This window comes from Rhincodon typus, chromosome 3 (assembly GCF_021869965.1).
Source record: "Rhincodon typus isolate 14 chromosome 3, sRhiTyp1.1, whole genome shotgun sequence".
Taxonomy (NCBI): Eukaryota; Metazoa; Chordata; class Chondrichthyes; order Orectolobiformes; family Rhincodontidae; genus Rhincodon; species Rhincodon typus.
In genome coordinates this window covers 39,049,228-39,065,072 of record NC_063334.1, presented here as the reverse complement: position 1 = coordinate 39,065,072, position 15,845 = coordinate 39,049,228, and positions in this window count along the sequence as shown.

Genomic DNA, 15,845 nt, shown 5'->3' with positions numbered 1-15,845 from the left:
CCTAGCTAGCATGACACTTGGTGAGGGAGGGCTTCTGCAAACCAGAGCACAAAACAAACTTTTAAATTGGAGTAAGGAGGAGGAGACAGTATCAAAGGCATTGTGGAAGGAGGCGCCCAGCATTAGGAGGCGCAGAAAGTGGAGGGGTGTTGCAAATCCTGGCGCTATCACGCGCAAAGTAAGAGAAGAGGGGGTTTGCAAATCCTGGTGCTGTCACGTGCAAGATAAAGAAGAGGGGAACACAAAAACCAGAAATTTCTGTAACAAGAGAAATGTGAGGAAGGGAAAAAACAAGGGTCTGGGAAATACTACAACTGTAAAATAGAAGCAGCAGCCACAGTTGGGAGAGAGTCTGGAAAAATGGCAGGGAAGGATTGTGGTAAAACGGGCTGGGGTCCAGATTGGTCTATTCTGCCGACTGTGTTTTTTTAAAAAAGCGCAGAAACATGCTGAAATAGCTGCAGTGTTCATAAGTAATAAAGAGAGAGATGGAGGTAGCTGTCTGTGCTAGTTCACTGAATCTTGTAGAGGTGTTAACTCTTTGTGGTCTGGTTTCAATGCACTTTTGTTTGCTGGTTGCTAAATGCCATCTCGTGCAATTTGTGCATGTTTGTTCCCTGGGGCTCAAGATCTGGGATGTTTCGAAGTTAGTTTGCATCTTGGGTATGTATGGTGATTTAAAAGTGTGGTGTGCCTATCTAAGTAGGGGACACGCATGGTTAATGTGATGTCTGCTTCAGAAACTGTCAGTGGTTGTGCAAAGCAGAAGTCTGCAATGAAATGTTGATTTAAAAAGTTGGTTTGTAAAGCTTGATAAAAATTTACCTTTTAGAATTGGCTCTGTATAATGTTTGGACTTGGGTAAATTTTAATTTCAGAAATTACCATGTTTGGAATTTCATTTACTAGCCAGAAATGAACTTCCAAATGCTGTTTTAACACAAGTGAATCTTTAACTCTGGATGATAAGATTTGCTCATTGTAAAGGTACTGTGATGTGAAAGTATGCAAATAATAAGAAATTTGGAATTTTGGAAATGAAATTCTCTTTGAACAAAATTCTGACGGTATGTTCTAAAATCTCAGAAGAGGTTGTTCAATACTAATTAACCCATTCTGCTTGACATGGGATAGATGGATACTTAGAAATTTTGAGTTCATGTATGATATTTTACTGCTACTGGGTGAAGTAATCTTTGGATTGAGAACTGGAGGATAAAAAACAAGCACAAATTAATAACGTGCTCAATTGGACAATTAAGTGTTAAGAAACTAGCAACAGTTGTTACAGAGTGTGGGTGGCGAGACTCGATCAGCCACCCTCAGCCAACTAGTTGAAATAAAAATTGCAGGTTGTATGATCAATGCTTGTATATATGTGTGCAAAAATCTTGAAGGTAGTATATTAGAAATGAACTTGTTGAAACAATTTGGAACTGTGATTAAGGAAAACCACAATATTGCAGGTGAAAAAATACAGTTACTGTTAAAGGAATCAGACAAGTATTAGGACTATTTGACTACTGCAGGAGCTTTGTAGAAAATTATAGCAAACTAGCCAGACCCCTCCAAGACCTTACCAAAGGGGAATGGGAGGGTGCAGGCTAGCTCAAAGAAGATTGGTTGGGGGCCTAAGCAAGAGAAGGCCTTTGTCAAGATCAAACTGACACTAGCACTAGAACTAGGACTCTTTGACCTGAAAAGGCCTTTTCAACTCTTTTGCAGTGAAAACAATGGCAATCAATCTGATGGGGCAACACTCGTGTGTTCCAGCCATCCAACGTGCTACCTGGGCACTAACAACATCGTCCCCTTTAATACAACAAAGGAAGGTGATATTACACTCTCCACATAGTATAGTCCAGCTATTGGAATCTGGTGAACTGAAAAGTATTACAGCCTGTCGGTGAGCCAAATAGGAAGCCACACTGTTTCCAGGAGACAAGCCTGTGGAAGTGGTCAAAGATAACAGAGAGAACCCAGCAAGCTCTGTGAATCAGGAAGGAGAGACACATGATTATATGCCCCTCATGGAGCAGGAAGAAAAGATTGAGTTAGGGAAGAGCCATTTGAGAGACCAGATGTGAAATGCATGTTTGTAGATGGGGCATGAAAGTATTATGATGGTGAGGCCCAGACAGGCTGGGCTGTAGTTAAATTGAAAGGGGAGCTTTTAGCAGGAGAACAGATAGAAGGATGTCACTCCACCCAGGAGGCTGAACTAAAAGCACTTACTGCAGCCCTGCGGTTAGTGAGAGGACAAAGGGTTAACATCTACACAGACAATGGGTATGCCTTCGGTGTAGTCCATGACGGCATGGGTAAGACAAGGTTATGTTACCTCGAGTGGTAGTGTATTTCAGCATGAGACCCTAGGATAGGACCTAGTGGCCACAGCTTTTGGACCAAAGGAGGCAGCAGTAATGAAAGTAAAAGCACGCAGAAAGATCCAGACACCAAAGCAGAGGGGCATAATTATGCAGATAGTGCAGCAAAAGCAATATTAGAACAGGAAGTGATAACGATTACAGCTGTGAGAGAGCAAGAAGCCAAATATGATGATTGGAACATTTTAAATTTACAAGCAGCAGCTAGCTCAGAGGAAAAAGCGGAATACATGAAAGACAGGGCAGTATTAGGAGCAGATGATTTCTGGAGAAAGCGAGGTAAAGTGGTAGCTCCCACATTCTGCCAACAGACCCTATGCAATGGATTAGCACACGTAGGGAGGGATAAAATGATACAGCTAATATCTAATTGTTGGTGGTGGAAATGAATGGGGAAAGACATAGCTAAATTTTGTCAAAGATACACTGCACGTGCACAGACAGAACCAGGACAGGAGACTAAAATTAAAATGAGCCATCAGTCCCATCCACAGGGTCCATGGGTACACGTTCAAATGGACTTTGTAGGACCACTCCCACAAAGTCATAATAAGAAATTTTGTCTGGTCATGGTCCACCAACTTACTAGATGGATAGAAACTTTCCCTACAAGGGTCTGTAATGCAACCTCATTGGCAAAAGTATTAGCAGCTGAAATAATACGTGGGTGGGGGGGGTTCCCCCTACAACTGGATTCAGACCAGGGAACGCACTTTACAGGCAAGTGCCTGATGGAAGCATGTAAACTACTGGGAATAACACAAAGATATCATATCCCCTACCATCCACAGAGCTCAGGGACGCAGGAGAGAACAAATAGAACACTGAAAAATGCTCCTGCAATGCACTCTAGGGCCACTGGACCTTTGAGCTCATGACAGGACAAGCAATGACACTCCCCCAGGACCTAATCACAGGGGGAGCAAAACTGACTAACAGCAAGGGACAGTCTGGGATTACATGAAATCATCTGTAAGCATCTACACATCATGGACTGGCACGAGCTTCTCAAGGCCTGGGAGTCTGAGGGACACCCAGGATAAACAGAAATGCCATTCCCCCGGGTCAAAGATGCTGGTAAATATAATCCCAAACAAGGGAGCCTTGTCCCCGCAATGGGATTGACCTCATGAGGTAATATTGACTGGTAACAGGAACACACTTATTAATGAAAATGGAATTGGTAAATGGAGACATCCTACGCAGTTAAGGATACATAGGATTATGTATAACAGATAGATAGTGTAACAGTTCAGCCTGTTAGCCTGGTATGCTCTCTCTCTCTCTCTCTCTGTCTCTCTCTCCCTCCCTCTCTCCCTCTTGCAGGTTTTAAAGGGACCTCATCTTTGCACACCAACAATCAGCAGGAACAGGATCCTTGACCCGAGGACAGCAACCAGGACAGATTAAGGTCACACGTGAATATGCGTGATGCAGTTATGTGATGGAAGCTGTAATTAAGAATATTGCTGAAATTAGCGTATGAAAACATCAATCCTCTATGGGCTTCTTTTAAATTTGATCCCATTGGAGGCTGATAAGCAAGTGGAGAAAATGCGACCCATCCCCTTTAACACTTCAGAACTAGCCGAATGGGTATTGAGGCAGAATACTTCGAGGTAAGGAGATAGATACAGGCAGTTTACCAATGGTGGGAAGTACTTAGTAAATACTGACTCAGATAGAGCAGGGTATAACCTGACCACCTTTGTTGGCTGGTACCAACCCAATTACATGACCTCACGACTGACCCCTTTGTCACATTGACTAACACCTTAGGATAGGGAGACCTGATAGCTTGATCTGCCTGTCAAGGATGGAAAACCAGGGAAAGGGTATGCTCCTACTCACCCAGTGAGGATTCCACTCCTTTCTTCCAGTTCCACCTTCTCTTTTGCATCTGTTCTGATATGTAATGATCCCCAACAGTGCTTCTGAGGTGTCTTTCTCCACATGTAATTGACAACATCTTCAACCATATCCTTCACATTCTGCCTTTACATTTTCCCCTCCCTCATAGAATAATAATAGAATTCCCCTTGACCTCTGCTTTCATCCTACCAGGCTCCATATCCAACAGATGACTTCCAATGTGTTGCCACCACCAAACATATCTTCCCATCCTCTCTCCTTTCAGCATTCCAAAGGAACTGTGCTATCATGTTCAACTCCTCAATCTCTGTCAACTCCCCAACTCTTTTCCATGAAAATGTAGGAGATGTTATGCTGTCCTTTAACTTTATCTATTCTCACTATCCAAGGCACCAAATATATCTTGCAGGCGAAGCAACAATTTACATACACTTTCAATTTTATCTATTGTGTTTGCTGCTTACAATGTGGTCTCCTCTACATTGAAGAGACAAAACACAGAGAGGGTGATCGCTTTGCAGAAAACCTCCAAACAATCTGCAAATATGACCCGAAGCTTCTAGTGGCCTGTAACTTTAATTCCCCACTTTGAACCCATGTTTACATCTCTGTCCTCAGCCTGTTGCAGTGTTCCAGTGGAACAGCACCTCATCTTTCAATTAGGCAACTCACAGCCTTCTAGACTAATTTCAGACAACATGTGCTCTCTTTGTTTCTTCTCTTGGCCATATCCATTCCCTTTAGTCCTGGAGGTCTAACATTTCTGACATTCAGTCTCCACTCAATCACTTTATTGCAAACCTTCCATCTGCCCTTGCCCTGCCTAGCCCTTACTTAAACACTATTAAATCACTAATTTTACCAGATTTGATGAAATGTCATCCACTGGGAACATAGGGCTGAATCTTAATTTTTTTGGCTAAGTGCTAGTTGCACTGAGTTCTTTTGGAAGGATTTCTGCCATGAGGCCTAATGAATATTTTCACCGTATCTAACCAAACTCACCTCATTAACTATTTACCCTGGCCGTTAACTCCATTTTACCAAGTGCCATTCCCAGAATAAATTTTTTCATAGGGAAATCCTGGAATTGACTGGTATCCCTGGTGCCACGTCATCCTTAATACCCATTGTGCATCCAGACAAGATCTGTCAGTTTGGAGCTCCCCTGCATGGTTCCTGACATTTGCTCCGGACAAAGGACACAAGGGAAATTTGGCGTTCCACTTTGTGGGCAGGGACCTGGAGATTCTGCTGGACAGTGTGGCGAAGTGGTGCGATGAACTCTCCAGGACCAGCAGAGGAGGCCATGACATCAGTGGCACCAGACCATGCCATTTGGTCCAAGGTTGCCTTCTTGGTTAAAGCAATCGCAACCATCTGGAGGAATGCCCAGTACAGTAGGAAGAAGATCAATGACCTTCTCCAATATGGGGAGGCGATGGCCTCATGGTATTATTGCTAGACTGTTAATCCGGAAACTCAGCTCATGTTCTGACAACCCAGGTTCAAATTCCACAATGGCAGATGGTGGAATTTGAATTCTATATCTACAATTAAGAATCTACTGATCACCATGAAACAATTGTCAATTGTCAGAAAAATCCATCTGACAACGGGTGAGCTCATCATTAATGAGACCTGGCTCCTTCGTGTCCTTTAGGGAAGGAAATCTACTTTCCTCACCTGGTCTACATGTGACTCCAACAGATAGCAATATGGTTGGCTCTCAACTGCCCTTTGAAATGGCCTAGCAAGCCATTCAGTTCAAGTGAAGCCTAGGATTTATTGCTGGCCAGCCAGCAATGCTCACATCCCACAAGTGAATAAAATAAAACTCAATGCCTCACATTCACTCTATCTGAATGGTGCACACCATTCAGCTGCTCATCCCCTGCAAGGAGCAGATCCTGACACTCCCTTGATCAGCGAAATGACCATGTCCACACGCCAGGACTGATATCGGTGTCTACTCTTGACTTACTGTGCTGGGACCCCCTGACAGATGGTTGTCCCCCTTGATTTGACTGAGGACTATTCCCCTTAGACTTTGAGACATGGCCCCTGGTTGAAGCATATACAGTGTTTACAGTGTGTCTGCAGAGGATCTTTGAGGTATTGTCAAGAGTTTTTGTGGACTTCAGTAACCTGATATGCTACAGTAGAGATTTTATGAGAACAATTAAGTCGCAGGAGAAGACCTGGTTTCCATATCCCTGGAGCTGGTGAGGTTGTTTGACCATGTCTATGTCATCATGGATCCCACCTTCCAATTCACCAAGGACAGGATATTGAAGGATTGCCTGCAGAAACAGTGAGGGATGGGAAAGTCAATACAGAATTGAGGATCAAACGTAGTGACAAATCTCAATTATCTATCATTGAACCACAAGATGACATCATCCAGATCCTTGGAAAAAATTGGATTCCTCCTACCAGGAATTGGCTACCTTCAGAAAGTTGATGGTTGGTATGGGCAGGAATGTGGACCTTGGATTGAAGAAGCAAGTGGAACAGACTGTGGCAAAGTAAATGCAGATACAGTCCTTGTTGGCCTATCTGCATGATAAGTCTTGTGGCTGATCCCACCCAAGGGATCTAAGAGAGGTTGGAATTATGACAGCTCTGGGTACTTCAAATATGACTGCTAAACCCTAACCCTAACCCTTTTCTGATGAAGGGTCTAGGCCCGAAACGTCAGCCTCTCTGCTCCTATGCTGCTGCTTGGCCTGCTGTGTTCATCCAGCCCTGCACCTTGTTGTCTCAGTCACCATAGCTGTCAGGTATAGAGACCCCCAACCAGCGAAATGGCCTTCCCTTCTCACCAGGCATTAAACTAATTGGACCTCCTCCTGAGAGCGGGGTGGGTGGATAAGGTTCCTTCAAGAAGAGGCTTGGTTTTATGGAGTGATAGGAACCTGTCCTATAATAAGTGTGAAATTGTGCTTGATTAACACAGGAGGGGAGGTGACAATGATTATGCACCAGTTTTTCCATGAGCATCTTGGTCAGGAGCATCAACTGATTGAAGTGGTCTTTCCTCATCCAGGTCTCTGCTTTGCAGGGGTCAGACATGCCCCATTATACCTACATTGAACTCTCACTAACTGTCCTCAATCATACTTTTCATAGCTGTAGGTTTCTGGTAGCTTGTAAGCCGATTGACAGTCCAGTGACATTAAGAAAGTTGAGAATATCTGTGGTATTAGGTTAATCAAGGACTATCTGGGTGTCTTTGGAAAACATGTATGGTAACTACTATTAGCAGCACATAATGAGATCAGTGGACAGAACACAGGAATCTTTAACCTTCCTCCATGTGCTGAAGACAATCAGCCTAAATGGTACCCTTGGACTGTTCAAGGAGCAGGGAATCTGGCTGTTCTTTTACCCACCTCCGCCAACACTCTCCCTGAAGGGTCATGCCAGCTGTCTCCATATCGTCAACATCAGGCCTTGCTAAAGCATCACATGTTATATGCAGAAGAGCTCCCATTTGGTGTATCTCTGGGAGATGCCCTCAGGTCACTGTGGGGGAGAAAGTATACAGCGCCTTTGCAGAATGGCAATCTCAGTGACAAAGAGGTATACCTTCAACTGAAAATGCCCAGAGCTGTCCTGAAACGTGCCACTGTTGTGGGACTGTTGACTGACTTGAGGAGACATTTCCAGCCTCATTTCAAGGTCAATATTTGATGACTTTGACATTGCTATTCAGCCTGCTGATAAGGGTGGTGCTGTCGTAGTCTGGCGTACTGACCTCTACACTGTAGAGGCTGAGCGCTAGCTCTCAGATACCTCCTCCTATCTTCCCCTGGACCATGACCCCACCATGACACATTAGACCATTGTATCAACTATGGTCACTAACCTCATTTCATCCAATGATCTACCCCCACTACCTCCAAGCTGATAGCCCCCAGCTCTGCACAGCTCCCTTCTACCTCCTGAAAATTCACAGACAGGACTGCCCAGGCAGTCCTATTGTTTCAGCCTCCTCCTGCCCCACAGAACACATCTCTTCCTAACCTTGACTCAATTTTTTCTCCCTGATTTAGTCCCTGCTCACTTACATTCTCGATTACTCTGACGCTTTATGCCAGTTTCAGCATTTCTAGTTTGCAGGCTCCAGTCGCCTGCTCTTCACCATGGATGTGCAATTCCTTTACATATCCATTTCCCACCAGGATGGTCACAGGGTTCTCTGCTTCTTCTTGGAGCAAAGGCCTGAATTGTCCCCACCCACTCTCACCCTCCTCCGCTTGGCCGAGCTCATCCTTACTCTGAACAACTTCTCTTTAACTCCTCTAATTTTCTTCAGGTCAGAGGGTGGCCATGGGTACTTGCATGGGCCCCAGTTATCCCTGTCTCCTCATGGGGTACATGGAACATTCCTTGTTCCAATCTTATTCTGGTCCCCGCCCACAACTCTTTCTCCGACTTCCCTCTCTCATCCCAAACTGGAAAAGTTCATTGATTATGCTTCCAATTTTCAGCCCACCCTCACCTTCATCTGGTCCATCTCTGACTCCTCCCTTCCTCAACATTTCTAAGGATAGACTGGATACTAATATCCACTATAAACCCACTGACTCCCACAGCTACCAGGACTATACATCCTTGCACTCTGTTTCCTGTAAAGATGCCATTCCATTCTCCCAGTTTCTTCATCTCCGTCGCAAATGTTCTGATGGGGCCAACTTCGACAAGGGAGCCTCTGAAATGTCCACCTCCTTCCTCAACTGAGAAATCCCCAGCACCGTGGTGGACAGGGCCCTCACCCAAATCTGACCCATCTCCCACATTTCCGCCCTCACCCTCTCTCTTCCCTCCCGCAACAGCGATAGGGTTCCCTTGTTCTTACCTACCATCCCACCAGCATCCACATCCAGAAGATCATCAGGCGCCAGTGAGATGCCACTACCAGTCACATGTTCCCCTTCCTTGTCCGCCTTCAACAGGGACCAGTCCCTACGGCAAACCCTGGTCCACTCTTTCTTCACTCCCAACATGCCCCCACAGCCCCATGGCACCTTCCCCTGCAACCAACGAAGGTGTAACAGCTGCCCATTGAATGAGTTCATTGGTCTAGCCAGTTATATTGGGAGTTTATTCAAGGTAATGCATAGTTGGCTGCCCCATTCTACAATTTGCTGAGGAAATAACAGAATACTGCAGAAGTGGTTGCAAGATGATGTACAAGGTGTGATACTTCATAAATCATCACAGGGAGTTGCACACCAGCATGCAAAGATTCCTTTCGCAGCCTCAAGCAGAAGTTTATCTTATCTCCTATCCTTGGCTGCCCTGATTTCCAACTGTCTTTCATTCTGGAAACCAATGCCAATTTCCTTGGCCCAGGAGTGGTGCTGTCACAGGTTCGAGGGCAGAAAAGAATGATTATTGCTTATGCCGGTCAAAGTTTTAAACTGACCAAGAAACATATAGAGAACTATTCCAGTATGAAACTTGAACTGTTAGTTTTGAGGTAGACTATTCCCCAGAAGATCAGAGACATTCTGATCATTGCAGAGTTTGAGGTGTTTACCAACAATGACCCACTCAGCTACTTTCATTTGTCCACCAAACTCGAAGCAGCAGAGACGCTGCTGAACCTGTAAAGTTTTGATTCCAGAGCAGGTGCAGGTAAAGCAAAATAAAGTAAATGCTGATGCCCTTAGTCAAAAGACTGACCACAGGAAGGCAACTACCCCTCCGCAGTTGGGGTAAGATGCCTATGCTTCAAGTCAAACACAGCATTCCAAGCCTCATTCCCTACAACATTCAGACTATGATTCAGGACAGTGTCATCGATGCCCTTATTAGTAAGATCCAAACTAGATCAAGACAGGTGTGGTTTCACCTTTGCCATCTATTTTGACAGAGGATGAGAAACACCTTCAACTGATTGACATGGGCATTGGCAGACTACACCATTGCTGAAAGGTCCAACATTCTCCAACCCAGCATCAGCTGATTGAGGGAGTCCAAACCAGCACAGAAACTATTAAGCCAGGAGCTGCACCACTCTCTAGCAACCGTACTCTGCATGACTGTCTGCGCAACTTGCCTCCTTACAGTAAACAAAAGTGCCTGAGTAGCTTCTGGAGATGGTTTATGCTTATAAAAACACCACACACTCATCAACAAGCTGTTCTCCATACTATCTGTTCTTCAATGAGACCGTCTTTCCTGTGAACCATCTCCTTGGCTCACCACACCTTCTGATGGGGATGGCCAGGGCATTGATTGGGTAACTGAGCATCACACAAGCTTAAGCCAGGCGTTCAAGATGGTGTGCAAGAAGAATGAGGGAGAAATGCTGAGGACAAAAATATTGACCGTTGCAAGGTGGTGTGGACTGATCTTCCAATCAGGAAAAGGGGTATTTTTTCCAAAATAGGAATATCAGGGGTCAGAATAAAATTCAGGATGTGTGGGGCCCTGAACTGCTCAGAGGGATCAAGCAACATACTGAAGGCCACACCTATGTTCTTCAACTGATAGCCGGGGGGCAGCCTCAGAAAGTGGTTTACGGAGGGAAGGGAAGTTTGAGGCCATCAGCCTGATAAATAACGTGAAGGTAAGCAGCTCTCTTTGCATTTTTGAAGAGCCTGAAGTGTCAGGGTGTGATGGCTCAAGTGACATGCAGTCAGAAAGAGGTGAAGAGGTGAAGAAATGTATATTGTGAATCCAGGGAGTTCAGTATGGGTAGGACTACTCCCACCCTGGAAAACAACGAAAGAGGACCTGCTGAAGAAACTGAAAGGGGTAGTACAGATAATTGGCTGAGAAGGTTTTCTCAAACAAACGCTGGATATCACCCCAAATCATTTGCCCAGAATGATAATGTAAAAGAAAGCTTTAACTGATTTGGACTCAAAGATTCTAGCTATCATTACACAACGGAGCCTGCTAATCATGCAGCTACATAGCACATGGTCATTGTGTGCTATGTGTAGTTGCTGGGATGACAGGTTACATGGTCAGAAGTCTGTAACAAGACCTCCAGCAGCAGAAAGTAAGAGTGATGGGGTCTCTGAGCAACGGAGCTGAGCAGTTCTCCAGGTCCTCCACCATCAGGAGACAACTGTGAGTAAGGGCAGCTTGAACAGTCAAAGGGATTTTGCTTGGAAAAAGGCTGTCTTTGGCAGAAAGAGGGATGATGGGAAGGGGGAACCAGATTAGACAAAGGGTTCCTGAGGCTAACGTAACCCATGGGCTTCTTCCAATGTACACCCTGAAAATAGTTCCTTGTTTATCCTTAATTTCCCTTCCTGTTTGTAATAGCCTAATGCCAGTGGAATAGAGAATCCTATGATCTGTGGGCTTTCCTTGTGTTCAAAACCCAAGTTACATTTCTAATGCAAAGTATTTCCTTTTTTTACCTTCTATGAAGCTTAAAATTTTAAAAGCACAGCATTGGTTGTTGTTACTAACCCTTATTGTTAAAAAAAACTGTTTTGCACATTTTCTGTCATGTTCCCTACAGTGCCAGTTGTGTAAGGACGCTCATAGTTTTGTTCATATTTCTCTGTGAAATATAATTGTTTTATTTTGTATTCTTACTTTTTATTTGTCAAAATCATATGATGTTAAGCCACATTTTTTGTATGTCAGTCCAAAGGTTCCCATTATCTATGAGCCTTTCCACAAAACTGGAATCAGTTCACTCACCTTTGTTCAATGTGGCCTCCAGTTTACTTGCTTTTCATGGATTCTTACACCACAGAAAGTAGCCATTCGGGCCAACATGCCTATACCGTCTCTTTGAAAGGGCTGTCCATTTAGCCTCATTCTTCAGCTCTATCCTCATAGCTCTGCTTTTTCTTTTCTACTCAGCCGGTCATTCTTGGCATCTCCTTGCTGCATTATTGCAAGAACAATTTCATAACCAGTGTCATTTGAACTCTTACAAGTTCAGCAGCTCCCATCACAGCAACCATTTATTTTGGAGTGTTGTTTGTCTCTCACAGCACCATGGACTCATAAAATTACCTCTAACTTCAAACATAGATCAGTAATTATTTTCCTTTGTCAAATTTGCAAGTGTCGACTATGTTCTTCATCTCACTAACTAGTGAATTGTTGACACTCAACTCTCTTGAATTTTGTTATTGACTGTAGATTTCATACATAATGTTCTTCCTTGGAGTGGAAAACAGCTTAAACTTTTCCAGAACTTTCTGTATTTTAATTCTACCACCCACAGTGTTCCATACGAACAGTTACAGACTTTATCCACAATCCCAGTAAGCAGCAGTGCTACCCTGGAACTCTTGTTTGAAATAGCAACACAGCTCACAATTCTCTCAACTTTGTTTGAACTTCTGACTGTTGAGCTTTTTGTCTTTTGGTCAGAAGCTGCACTTCTGATGGCAGCAATCCAAAATTAGTCACTGGATCACATGTTTGTGTTTACTGGTTATATTAATGGTCAGGTTTGATCAACTATTTCCAGGATATATTATTCTAACTGAGGTTATTCAGCTCTTGTTTCAAGAGTATCATTAAAATAACACTTCTAACATGACAACAATAATTAGAATAATTCCCAATCAGATCCTTTCTCATTCTGATGCATGGTTTATTGTATAGATTTGAATGTCTTCAATTTTTTTTTCAGAGTTTTGTTCCTGTGTTCAAAATACCAAGCCTGACATTTGATGCATTCCTAGGTCACCAGCTGAAGAAAAGATGAGGCCAAATAGCAGCCAACATGAATATGACAGACTTATTCTGAGATGGAATGCCAGTGGGCTTCAACTCCTAGAAATGACCAAATAAATGACCAAATAAATGAAGGTGTTCCCTTCCCTCCTCATTGTTGCACGGTGAAGAATGGGGCTTGCAAACGGAAAGTCATACCTCACCTTCTAAGTGGTCAGCTTCATTGTCAGATTAAGAATTCAATAATTCTTAATAATTATCCCAATGTTCCACAGTACAACCTACCAATGTGATACCTGGATTCCAAAGTTGAACAACATCTCCAGAGGTCAGGGTTTGGACCCTTGTTTTTCACAAATTATATTAACAGCCTTGATCTTGGTCTGCAGGTCACAATTTCAAGATTTGCAAATGACCTGAAACTTAGAAGCAGTCTAAACTGTGAGGAAGACAGTTTAGAACTTTAAAAAACACAGACAAGTTGGTGGAATGTATGGATAGGTGGCACAGGATTGTCAATGTGGATAAGTGATTCATTTTGGTAGGAAGAATATGGAGAGACAATACAAACTAAAGGGCTAGAGTTCGGAGATATTCAAAATCATGAGAGGTCCGGACAGAGTAGACAGAAACTGGTCCCACTTGTGAAAGGATTTAGAACAAAGGATATAGATCTAAAGCAATTGGCAAAAGAAGCAAAAGCAACATGAGGAAAAACTTTTTCACACAATGGTTAAGATATGACGGACCAAATAGCCTCCTCCTATCTTGTAACAATTCTGTGAAAAAAGGTCATGGCAACTCCTGTGTTATCCATATTTGAAACAAAGGGATGTGAAAGATCATGGTGAGCCCTGCAGTATTTAACTCATTGGGCAAGTTAACTTTTTGGAGTATTTTGTTATTGGAAGATGTCTGAAGGTAGTCTGAAGGAAATGTTTCTGGAAGTACATTGTCCATTTTCGGGTTGTTATGCTGCATCTTCTCATGGAAAGAATGGGGTGGAGGGGCAGGGGTAGGTGATCTGCCATATAGCGAGTGTCACAGGTACTGGGAGAGCAGTGCTCCATGTCTCCGGTAAGTGATGGAGAGAGTGATGGAGCAGAGGGTGTACAGAAGGCCCTATCTCCTCTGCTACTCGGGGCTAGACTTCTGCATGTTCATGGAAAGGATCAGAAAGCTGCCTGACAGGCCAACCAATGCACTGAGCATCTCAGTGTGCATGCACAGTTTCCTTCACATCTCTGTAGCAGTATGTCTGCCACCTCTCCCCCTGGTGAGCTGGCAAAACAAGCCAACTCTTTACCTTGGTCTGGTTGCAGCCCACTTGACCCTGTGATACACAATACGTTAATCTAATTAATGGGTTGATTTATTGTCACATGTGCCGAAATACAATGAAAAACTTTGTTTACGAATGGTACAGGCAGATCACAGTAAGCAAAGGATGTACTGATCACAACTCTAGGTCAGCTTTCAAAGTAAGCACAGTGTCATTAACTGGCGGCTGTGATTGAGTGTCAGATCAATTGATGGGGTCTTTTCATTAGTGGCGTGCAGTTGCTATTTTTTCTCTTCCCGGTGCTCATGTGGATGGACTGGTGGCAACTCTTAGATGTCTGAAAGCAGGAACTTGGAAAGGGAATTTTAGTATGAGTGAAGGCTGGGGGGATGCAGGGATAAGACATGGTCACACCAGCAGCAGCTTCCTCATCTGTCCAGAAAGCGGGGTGAGAGTGTGCTAGGTATTGAGAAGGGGCACAAGGCAAGAAACTGCCAACATGTTCAATATTTTCAGTGCCAGGAAATGCTGAGGGCCTTTGCAGCCAGGACCATGATGCTGAGTGATCTCCTGTGAAGGGTATTGCTAATATTGCCTTTTGTCATCTGTTGACCACTTAATCTCATCCAGTTTTGCCCTGTCTCAGTTTGGCTTCTGGTAAAACCCTCATTCTAGGATTTATAGTGAGACTTGACTAGTGGCAGATGCCATGTGATAATGAATATAGTGATGCTGACAACTGACATGAGGTCAGTAGAGCTTTGTGGTACTGCTGCCAGGTCTTTTAGATTTAGTCTCTAGAAGTTGATCTTCCAGGTCACCTTTTCCCACTTCCTGCTGAGGGTTTGAGAGACTCCTGCAGCACCATTGCATTGCTTCTATTGCTCATCTCCACCATCAATGCCTAAAGCACTGTGCATCTCAGTTGGGATACCTTTGTCTTCCCTGGCATTCAATTTGGAAGAGCTTCCATTGCAGCTTTCCTGAAAGTTGCACCCTGCTTGTAAGGAAAATCTGCTTGTACCAAATGATCTGCTACAACACTGTCAGCACCACTGCTTGCAGTGCTCTTATTCAATGTTAAAAAGAAGGACAGACTGACACTGGATGCACAGAAGTCTTTCAAGTGAAGAGGTAGAGATATTTTGTGCTTTACCCACCTCAGTCTGAATGGATGTTTGTACACTATAAATTGTGAAATCAAGACAACCTTTGTGAATGGCCAATGAGTTGCAGTCTTCCATCTTGATGGGTTTCTGCACGCTATACTTAAAAGTACTTTGGAGCTCCATGAGCTTAACCAAAAAGCTTCTCCAAGAGACAGAAGTCTCTCTTGTGAAAAGAGACATATCAAAACCATAGAATGCTACTATATAATCAAGCTTAGCAATATTTTTGAAAATGTAGCATTTTTAAAACTTGCTGTTTTTAGTATCTGGTTTCTTTCCTTTGTGAGACAAAATGTTTTTTTCTAAAAATTATTTTGAACAATATAAACAGTATGCGTCTTTTTTTAATTGGTCCCCTCACTGACTTGATTCATAATTGGTAGTTTTTAGCTTGAATAGAAATTTCTGGAAACACGCAGTGATTCAGGAGGCAGCTGTGAGAGAGAAACAGAGCTAACGTTTCAC